This window comes from Panthera pardus, unplaced genomic scaffold, assembly GCF_024362965.1.
Source record: "Panthera pardus isolate Hobbes unplaced genomic scaffold, ASM2436296v1 HiC_scaffold_26, whole genome shotgun sequence".
Lineage (NCBI taxonomy): Eukaryota > Metazoa > Chordata > Mammalia > Carnivora > Felidae > Panthera > Panthera pardus.
Genome location: NW_026526832.1, coordinates 4,310,077 through 4,321,572, shown reverse-complemented (window position 1 = coordinate 4,321,572; position 11,496 = coordinate 4,310,077). Strand labels below are relative to the sequence as shown.

Sequence of the window (11,496 nt, the reverse complement as noted above, 5' to 3'; positions counted from 1 at the left end):
AAAATTCTTTTTTCTTTAAAGCTTATTTATTTTGAGAGAGAGAGAGAAAGAGAGTGACAGAGAGAGAGAGAGAGAGAATGGGGAAGAGGCAGAGAGATAGGGAGACAGAAAATCTCAAGCAGGCTCCGCACTGTCAGCACGGAGCCCGATGTAGGGCTCAAACTCACGGACCATGAGATGATGATCTGAGCCAAAACCAAGAGTCAGACGCTTAACCAACTGAACCACCCAGGTGCCCATAGATGCTGAAATTCTTAACAAAGTATCAATAAACCAGGCTTAGCAGTACACACAAAGAATACCACATGATCAAGTGGGGTTTATTTCAGAGATGCAAGGTTGGTTCAATACTCAGAAACCAATCAGTGTAGTCCACATCAATAGGTGAAAGAAGACAAATTACATGATCATAGCGATTGATGCGGAAAGAACATTTGACAAAACTCAACACCTACTCATGACAAAAACTCTCAGAAAACTGTGAATAGAGGCGAATTTCCTCAGCTTTGAACATCCATCAAAAAACCATAGCTAACATCAAACTTCATGATGAAAGACTGAACACTTTCCACCTAAGGTCAAGAACAAGGTAAGGATGTCTGTCCTCACTGTTATTATCAACATAGTACTGGAAGTTCTAGCTAAGGCAATAAGACATCCATCCATCCATACATACATACATACATACGTACATAAATACGATTTTTTAAAAAGTGAAAGGCTTACAGATCAGAAAAAAGAATCTAAAGTATTGTTCTTTGCAGATGACGTGAGGGTCTCCATGTATGGAATCTACCAGACACACATACTCCAAAACAAAACAAAACAAAACAAACAAACGAAAAACCTCCTGGAACTAATAAAACAGTTTTATTAAAGTCACAAGATAAAAGATCTACAAAGGACAATTAACTCTATTTCCATATCTTAGCATGAATACACAGAAATCAAAATTAAACATACAATACCATTTACAATCTCTTTAAAAATGAAATACTTAGGTATAAATCTAACAAAAGATATACCGGACTTACATGTCAAGGTCTGAAAGCTGCTGCTGAAAGAAATAAAAATAAAAAACAGACAGACACACGACATTCATGGATTGTAATACCCAACATAGCAAAGATGTCAATTCTCCCCAATTTGATGTACAGATTTAACATAACTCTTATCAAAATCTCAGCAAGGTATTTGTAAATATAAGCAAGTTTATTCCAAAATTTGTGTGGAGAAACAAAGGAATTAGAACAGCTAAAATAATTTTGAAAAAGAATAAAATGAGAGGAGTCATTCAACCCAGTTGTAAGACTTATTATATAGCTATGGTAATCAGGACTATGTGTTAATGGCAGAGGAACAGACATGTAGACCAGTGGAACAGAACAGGAAAAAAAAATATGGCCCCACACAACAACAGTCAACTGGTTTGTGACAAATGTGCAAAAGCAATTCGATGGGTAATTTTTCAACAACTGGTGTGGAAGTGATTGGATAACCAAAGGCAAAAAAAGAACCTTAACCAACACTTCACATCTTGTACAAAAATTAACCGTAAACAGATCACTTAGTCAAAGGTAAAATGTGAACTATATGATTTCAAAGAATACATAAGAAAACATCTTCCGAACCTAGAACTTGGGGAAGAGTTCTTAAACTTGACACCGAAAGCACAATCCACAAAAGAAAATAATTGATAGATTGAACCTCATCAAAATTAAAAAATTTGCTCTGGGAGAGATCTTGTTAAGAGGATGACAAGACAAACTGCAGACTGTGTATTAATTCTCGATTGCATCCATAACAAATTACGACAAATGCAGCAGCTTAAAACAACACCCATTTATTATCTAATAGTTTTGAAGTCAGAAGGCTTGTAGGCTCAGCTGGTTTCTCTGCTCTAGATTTGCCATAGCAGGAGCGCTGTGTTCCTTTCTAGAGGCTCTGCTAATTAATCTTCCAGACTCATTCTGGTTGTTGGCCAAGCTCAGTTCCATGCAGTTGTACGACAAAGGTTACCATTTCCTTGTGGCTGTCAGACTGGGATCATCCTTAGCTTCTAGACATCTGCATTCCTTGGCTCATGGTCCCGTGTCTTTCATCCATCTTCAAAGTCAGCAATGGTAAATCAAATCCTTCTCACACTTGAAATCATTCTGACCTCCTCCTCTTCTTGTTCTTCCTCCTCCTCCTCCACTTTCCATTTCTCTCTCTCCCTCCCTCTCTCCCTCTCTCTGCCGTGTCTCTCTCTTTCTTCCACTTCCTCTTCTACTTTAAAAGGCTCCTGTGTTTACATTGAGCCTATCTAGATTATTCAGGATAATCTTCCCTATTTTAAAGTTGGCCACTTAGCAACCTTAATTGCATCTCAAAAGTCTCTTCACAGCAGTACCCAGGTTAATGTTTGATTGAATAATCAGGGAAAGGGGAATTCTGGGAGGACATCTTTGAAATTCTGCCTACTACAGACTGGAGAAATTATTTGCAAACCACATATCTAACAAAGCACTCATATCTGGAATATAATATTATATTAATATAATATTATAATATAACTAATATATTAATATTATAATTATATTATATATTATATTATATTATATTATTATAATATTAATTATATTATGTATTATTTATTATCATTACCAATATATATATCAAGCTCTCAAAATTCAACAGGAAAAAACAATCCAATTAGAAAAAAGGCAAAGAAAGAAAAAGAAATTTCACTGAAGAGAAAATACAAATGGCAATAAGCACATAAAAAGATATTCAACAACACTAGCCATTAGGGAAGTGCAAATTAAGTCCAAGGCGAGCTAACCCAACTCAACTATCGGAATTGATAAAGTTAAAAAAATAGCAACAGTACCAAAAGCGGGTGAGAATTTGGAGAAGCTAGATCTCTCATCCATTGCCGGTAGGAATGTAAAATTGTGCAGGTGCTCCGGAGAACCATTTGGTGGTTTCTTAAAAACTAAACACACACTTATCTCATGACCCAGCAGTTGTGATCCTGGGCATTTATCCCAGAGAAATAAAAACGTATGTTCACATGAAAACTTATACACAGGGGGTGCTGGGTGGCTCAGTCGGTTAAGTACCTGACTCTTGATCTCAGTTCAGGTCTTGATGTTGGGGTCATGAGTTCAAGCCCTGCACTGGGCTCCACGCTGGGTGAGAAAACTTATACACAGTTTTTATTGTTGCTTTTTTGTATGTAATAGCCAAGAGCAAAGTAATGGAAATGTCCTTCAATGGGTGAATAGCTAAACAAAGTGTGGTGCAACCATAGTAAGGATTATTAATCCTGGTTCTCCAGACACAGACACAGTCACAGACGCAAATGCAGACACAGACGCAGACACAGACACAGACACTGAGATATGGAGAGAAAAAGCGTCGAAGGAACTGGCTCAGGTAACTGGAAGCTGACGTTTGCAGAGCAGGCTGGCAGGCTGGAAAATCAGGGAAGAGTAGATGTGACAACTCAAATCTGAAGGCAGCCTGCAGACAGGCTTCTCTTTCTTGGGAGAATCCAGGTATTTCTTCTTTTTCCTATTAAGACCTTCAACTGGGGGTGCCTGCGTGTCTGAATCAATTAAGCCTCTGACTCACTTTTTTTCTGTTTATTTATTTATTTTTGAGACCACATGCAAGTGAGTGGGGAAGGGGCAGTGAGAGAGGGAGGGAGAGAATCCCAAGCAGGCTCCGTGCTCAGTGTGGAGCCTGACACAGGGCTCGATCTCACAACCGTGAGACCATGACCTGAGCCAAAATCAAGAGCCAGATGCTGTGGGGCACCTGGATGGCTCAGTCTGTTGAGCATCCAACTCTTGATTTTGGCTGACATTGTGATCTCAAGGTTCTTAAGATTGAGCCCCACATGGAGCTCTTCGCTGACAGCAAGGAGCCTGCTTATGATTCTCTGTCTCCCTCTCTCAAAATAAATAAATAAACATTAAAAAAAAAAAGGACCTTCAACTGATTGGGTGAGGCCTCTTGACATTATGGAAGATAATCTGCTTTACTCAAAGTCTGCTGATTGAAATGTTACCCTCACAGCCTTGGCAGAAACATCTAGAATAGTATTTGGCCAAATATCTGGGTCAATACTTTGATCGAGCCAAGTTAACACATAAAATTACCCATCACAATGGAGTACTATTTGACAATAAAAAGCAATGGACTGTGGGTACACACAACAACTTGGATGGGTCTTTGTACTCCATTGAGAAAAACACTGGAGCCTCAAAAGGTCACGAGTCCATTTACATAACTTTTCAAAATAAAAATACAAATGTGGAAAACAGATTAGTGGTTGATAGGGTTAAGGATGGTGGGGAAACGGGGCAGCATGATTTAAGGGGAAGAACACGGGGATCTTTGTGGTGATGGAGCAGGTCTGTGTCTTGGTTGAGTTGGTGCTTTCAGGAATCTATACATGTGACAAAACAGCATAAAACCACACACACATAGGACAAAGGCCAGTTTCCTGGGTTTGGTATCATACTATAATTATGTAAGATGTAACCAGTGGGGTGACTAGATGGAGGGTACACAGGAAGCCTCTGCACTGTCTTTGCAACTTCCTGTGACTCTATAAAGATTTCAGAATAAAAGTTTAAAAAGAGGGGCGTCTGGGTGCCTGAGTGGGTAAAGCGTCTGAATCTGCATTTTGGCTCAGGTCATGATCACACGGTTCATGAGTTCCAGCCCCTCATCTGCTGCTTGGGACTCTCTCTCTCTCTCTCTCTCTCTCTCTCTCTCTCTGCCCTCCTCAGCTCACTCTCTCTCTCAAAATAAATTTTAAAAAAAATAAACTTTAAAAAATAAATTAAGAGGAAAGAACCAGAAGGATTTATAGCAAAGGGCCAATAAGCAAATTTTCAACAATAAACATGTATTCCTCCTAAAGTAATACAAGCTTCCTTTTTCTTTTTCTTGTTTTTATTTTTAATAAGAATGTCCAAAAGTTTTCCCTCAGAAGGAATTACATAAATACCAACGAATACACTGAGGTCTGTTAATAATCATTGGAGGAAGAGGCCAAGGGAACTTGCCTGAGAAGCAAGCGTTAGGATGCCCTCTGCCTGAATACCACTGAAGTGGCTGAACCCCTGGGTTCTCAGGCCCCTGAAGGAAAATATGAGCCCCCTCACCCTGCATTCTCTCCTTAGGTAACCCTGGGATTGCAAGGGTGGCAAAGATGGGCCAATGGCACATGGAAAACAATCACTTTGGCACCAAAATCTGTTCTTTTCCATTTGTTCACCTTCTTAAGGCAAACCAATTTCCTTTCTTTTTATGTCTACCTAAACCAACAGCTGAAAATAATTAAACACCCCTGTCTGCAAAGGCCACACAAATCTGTGTTAATAGATTCCGTTCATATGAATACATTAAGCCCATGGAGATGAACAACCCTGCCCAAAGCAAGTTATTTATAACTATCAGAGTTGACAATTGAAAATTACAGGTGCAACTTACTTTGGAGGCTTGTAGATTCATTAAAACCGACCCGTTAGTCCTGGGACTAGACTGCATTCAAGTTGCCCTTCAAATAGTAGTCTAAAAAAAAAAATAAGAACCATGCAGGGATGCATGAGTATCCGAATTCGGCTCAGGTTACGATCTCGCATTTCGTGAGTTCGAGCCCCGCATCGAGCCCTGCTGACAGCTCAGAGCCTGGAGCCTGCTTCAGATTCTGTGTCTCCCTCTCTCTCTCTGCCCCTCCCCTGCTCACACTCTGTCTCTCTCTCCCTCAAAATAAATAAACATTTAAAAAATTTTTTTAAATAAGAACCATGCAGACAGGACTTTAGGGGAGCCTCAAGGAACTGGCAAACAAGAGGGCAGCAATGGATGGCCTCCACTCAATGTAGAATAACACAATAGGGGAGGCTCATGGGGAGATGGTTCACAGTGAGGAACCATGCCTACAGTGATGAACATGGTCTACAGTGACGAATTTTGTCTACAATGATGGACCTGGTCTGCAGTGATGAACTTCATCCACCGTGATGAACCTTATCTACAGTGATGAACCTTGTCTACAGTTATAAGCTTTGTCTACAGTGGTGAATTTTTTTTACTGTGTTCCCCTAATCTTCCCACCAGCCCTGCCTCCTCCTTGCCCATAAAAATTATCCTCACACTCTGGCCCCATCAGGTATTAACTGACCTTCCAGGGCTCTGTACCTTCTGTTGGGGCTTCTTCCCCATCCCCACTTCCTGGGAAATGAATAAGCAGGGTTTGGCTGGCTCTGCCTCCTGCCTGTGTTATTACAGCTGATTCACCAGATACAGTTGGTACAGTTTGGAGTATTGATGCAATTCACTTCACATTGGATCATATTTCCCTGTGTCATTAAATATTCTTGAAAAACATGATTTTTAATGGCTGCTAACATTGCCAGCACCATCTGCTTACTTGATGTTGGCATCGAAACTGGCAGACCTCGGTGTCCCCCTGGTCTTTGATGTATCCAGTGGAGAACACACACCCACATGTGGCCATTTCCAGTATTCCACATTGTACACTAGGTCCCCTGCAAAGCTACTGCTTTGAATCTAGGCATTTAAAGATCAAAACGTGATAGCCACAAAAAAAATTTTTTTAGGTCCTATAATAAGCCACGTGGCCTTTAGCTCAAATTTACCTGCCCCTGAGGGGTGCCTGGGTGGCTCAGTGAGTTGAGCGTCCAACTTCAGCTCGGGTCATGATCTCATGGCTCGTGAGTTTGGGCCCTATGTCAGGCTCTGTGCTGACAGTTCAGAGCTTGGAGCCTGCTTTGGATTCTGTGTCCCCGTCTCTTTCTGCCCACCCCCTGCCCCCTCTCTCTTTTTCTCAGAAATAAATAAACATTTTTTTTTTAATTTTTTAATCTACCTGCCCCTGGGATATTTCTAGTCACTTTAGTTCAGATAATGGAGGAATGAACTCTCTTTCCTACATGACCAGGGATAGGCATCCAGCATACAGGCCCTGGAAGATGATATTAAAGGATCCTTGAATCACAGATTTTTTTAAATAATTATGTTTATCACACATATGACGTGTTTATGTACCAGATGCTCAAAACAACACAGTAAAAAAGTAATTAAAATATAAAGAATTTAAAATAAGGCAGTTTTCTATCCATTTGAATAGATATTTAATCTATTAATATTCAAATTATTATCACAAAATTCCTTGCCTCAGAAATTTCTGGTAAGAGTTAAGTCAACTTCTTAAATCCTCACAGCAGTAACCAGATAGAAACCTTCAATAGAGTTCATCTTCAGGTACATCTAAAGAAGAAAAAGGACATATCACTCCTGTATTAAAGATTATGAGAAAAAAAATTATGAGAAAGTCATACAATGATAACAGCATCATTTGCTGCACACATACTAGGTCCCAAGTACTGCACAAAGTAACTTTATGGAAGCTATCACCACCCTTTTGGTGTATTTTTGGCCCAAAATGGCAAGGGGGGGGTGCTTCATTGCATAATGTAAGAGCTCAGATTTAAAGTCCAGAACAGTGGGTATTACCAGCAAACAATGTTCCAGATCAAGGGACCCTGAGCCCTCTGGCCTCCACTTGGGTATTTCATGGTCAACTGTATGAGAAACCCACCACCCTTTCCATTACTGGCTGTCCCTGACAGTCCTCTTGCCAGGCTTTGCCCTTCTCAACCTTGTGCTCACTGGTAGAACTAGACAGACAAAATAGGAAACTTTTGCACTTTCCTTCTCACTGATTGCTCTATGGCAGAGTGTGTTTCCAAAGGCAGCCTCAAGAATACCTCCCACCCCACATGTCTTTCCAGAACTTTGCATTCCTCCATCAAGAGGTAGAATCTAATTCCTTTCCTCTTGATCTAGGCAGGCTTGGGACTTGCTTTCAACCAAAAGCACACAGCAAAAGGGTCATACCTGGTTTCCAAAGCTAGGGCACAAAAGGTGATCTAGTTTCCACCCTGAAGCTACAACGCTGAGCCCCATGTAAAAAGTCTGACCCCTCTGAGACTGCCATGCTGAGAGAAAGTACAGGACATCTATAGGTATTCCAGGTGACAATGCCAGATAAGGTCCCAGCTAATAGCCAGCATCAGTCACCACAAATACAAATACAAACAAGCCTTCAGGTGGCTCCAGCCCTCAGCCCCGATCACCACCAGCCCTTGTGTCTCGCCAGCTGAAGTCCCGGACACCTTGAAGCAGACTGGCCAATGAGGCCAATGCAACTTATAAGGTGGCACTACAACCAGGACATGGAGGTAAACTTGTTAATGAGTGTGTTCCCTTCTCAGAGTATTTGTGATGAATCAATGCTCAAGAAAACTTATATTTCCCTGAAATCTTACAGCCTGTGCATGAAAGAAACTTGAAGAAAATAAGGACGGAATGGCCTAAAATTTGCAAAGTTCACAGCTCTGTGAAAAAGCTGGATTGGAGAACTTGGTTGGTCCCAGAAGACAAACTGGAGGCTCCTAGCATCACATTCAAGTTTAGGCCTTGGAACCTCCAGGGGGAGGCTGGGTCTGCTAAGTCCTATTTGGAAGGTTCTGCCTGGCCCATAGGTCCAGCAGACAGCAGGACAGAAATGGGCTGTGAAAAAGACTGGTTCTACCCCAGATGTGTTTGCCATCTGGAGAGAAAATAGAGAAGAGTGAGATTCATGGTGATGTGTGCACAGGGTGCAAAAGAGAGAATATTAATGAAACAACACAGCGGCCACATTCCCTTGTAAATGTGGCCCAGTATGTTCAGGCTCTCACTAGTCTCCCCAGTCACACAGGATACAGCTCCTCCCTGGGGGCAGGTCAGCAAGGTGGCTGGAGTTAGTGTTTATCCCAACACCGCAGGGGTACCCGGGTCCATCCACCACTATCTCCAGGACACTAGGCTAAAGTGTGAGCTCAAAGAGTGAGCTGGCCCATTCTCCAGAAGGAAGGCCCCAATGGCAAAGAATGCCTCCCATGCATTTGCAACTCTCAGCGGCTCAGAGAGGGGCCACGGGGCCTGTGCCGAGAACCTCTGCGCTGGACTCCCTGGGCTCCTTTCTCTCTCCTGAAGGAAGTGTTCTCTGGGAACAGGCCCGGGCTGGCTGTCTCACCCCTGGCCACATGCTGCTTGGCACAAAGTGAAAAGACATTCCGGTGGAGCATTGACTATAGAGGAGGGGAAGATCATGGTCATTTGGCATGCTGGGAGAGGAAACGCAATGCACTGCCCATCAGCACGAGGACAGGGACAATGGAACACGTGCAGCAGAGCTCACCCCAGACACGCCTTGGTTCCCCTGGAAGTCAATAAGACAGAGTAAAAAGAGGCATCAGGGGCTTTGGGCGGCCTCCCCTCCTCCGGGTCCCTCTTCTGGGCACCAGCTCTCCACGCTTTGTGTCCACGCCTGATCCCAGATGGGAAGATCAGACCAGGCAAGCAAGCACATTGGCATGATTATGTCCCAGAGTTACGCCCAGATGGAAAAACAAAAACCAGGGAATGAGATTTTAAAAATAAAACAATTAATGCTTCTCTTCTGTTAGCAGTTTCTGAGGACCCCTGCTCCCCCATTTCTCTAAGAACTCCTTCAGGCTCCAGGGAGCAGGACAGCAGGTCCTGTTTGGATGCCAAATCTCACCTGTCACCAGCAACAGCTACATATTTTTGATTCTGATACAATTCCCCATGTACAGTAGGTGCTCAATGAATGCTGATAAAATCAAGGGAAACCTTAGGAATGGCTCATATGGATGTTAAGACCCTTGTCCACCTCTGACTCTCGGGGTTTTCATGGTGCCCGCCAGCATGACAGACATCTCCCGGGTGCCCAGAAGGCCGAGCAGAGCTGTCTCTGTACTTGATGAGTATAGCCAGCAGGGAAGATGCCTCGCCACCCAGCCTCACCCACACCCTCAGGAGTCTGGGGGTCCTCCAGGCACCTGTTCTGTGCCAGCTGCTATGAACCCTTTGCACAGTGGCTGGCTATGGCTTCATTAGCTGGGGTGAGGAGCCACCCTCAGCCTCTTGACCGCAGGCCTGATGGTGGGGGTAGCGGGAGCACAGTTACTCCCTGAACATGGGAATTATAGAGACTAAAGGAAACTCATCTGCTGCAAGGGCATCTTCCGGTGCCTGCCGGGCCTCATCCTGATGCCATTCCACATTCCTGGCAAGGATGTGCTGGAGAGAACATCACTCTCTCCAAAAGCCAATCTGCCCTCTATTTTGCATTAGCTGGCTTCGCCCTCATTGGCGGGGGTTTGGGTGGGCCCAGCTCCAGCTCCGCTTCCTACAGGCAGCCCACCCCTCGGCGAGGATGGGCAAGGGCCCGAGAGCCCCAGTCTGACATACTTACTCATTCCCAACAGCCCGATGTCTTCTTGCCTTCCTGCTTACACCATCCCGTGTCCCCCCGAAAATTACATAAGGGAAGAGGAAGGTAAAAAGATGGCCCTGTAAGTGGCCCATGACACACTGACAGGTGTCCCACCCTGCCCCACCTCTTACCTCCCCAAGAGAAGAAAACAACTCTTCCAATCAATGAACTGACAGCTACGTGCCAGGCAGGTTCGAGGACTGGGGACACAGCCCGGCAGGGAGCAGAGGGGACTCGTACAACCATTCCTCCGGCTGCAGGGCCGGCACCTCCTGGAGACAGCTGCTTGCAGCACAGTGCGGGCCATCTCCCTCGGAAATGACTCCTGTGACATTCATTTCTAATAACGCAGAATGTCTGACTCACCCCGCCACCCTGATTCTTCCTGCCAGCTGCAGTGATGTGGCAAGGCAGCAAATCTCTGGAGCTCTCCGCCATAGAAGGGAAAGTCCGAGCACCCCACGATTTCCAGGGGGGCCCGCAGCCTTGTGGTCTGGCTTGGTGGTAAAGGAGCGAGTAGGTGTGCACTGGCCAGTCACTGTATGGCTGCCCAGCGACCTGGGCTCCAAGCTGCAAATTAAAAACCTGACCCTGAAGAAGTCCGTGTCTAAAGGTCACAGGTGTAATGCAAGTCCAATGGAAATGGGATAAAAGGAGGACATCCGGGGCCACCTTTAAGTCTGAGTGCAGAAAGGAAAAAAAAAAAAAAAAAAGAGATTCCTGCCCTATGTTTGTCTGGCAGATTCCAACCACTTCCAGTCCCAAGGCTGAGGGCCCAATCTGGCACCGCCCATCGGTTTCATTCCTGTGAATAGACCAGATTTGATTGGAACCAAATATTCCCATTTCTGAAAGTCCTTGCAGTGAAGCTTGCAACTCGTCCTTCAGGCCTGAGGACTGGAGGGAAGCGGTGGGCACCTGCAGGTGGGGACACAGGCGCTCTCTCCGGGCAGTGGAAATTCAGAGTGTGTACGTTGATGTTAGCAGGAAAGGAAAAGTGTTTGCAGTATCTAGCTGCATGGCCAGGTGGAAAGAAAGCCCAAAGCCATGTTGGGACAAACGTGCTGCTTTTATTTCCACCCAAAAAGCACCAGAATGCCGGGTGAGAGCTGTCAGTTCATCGA

At 44.1% G+C, this 11,496-nt stretch overlaps 1 long non-coding RNA gene across 1 annotated transcript; it reads right to left on the bottom strand.

The window, feature by feature from the left end:
- Positions 1 to 851: 851 nt before the first annotated feature.
- LOC128773656 (uncharacterized) lies at positions 852 to 5,579 on the bottom strand. The gene is made up of 2 exons (XR_008418009.1): positions 5,491 to 5,579; positions 852 to 2,106 (listed from the first exon to the last, which is right to left on the bottom strand). It is a non-coding gene; the product is annotated as an uncharacterized LOC128773656 (long non-coding RNA).
- Positions 5,580 to 11,496: the final 5,917 nt, after the last annotated feature.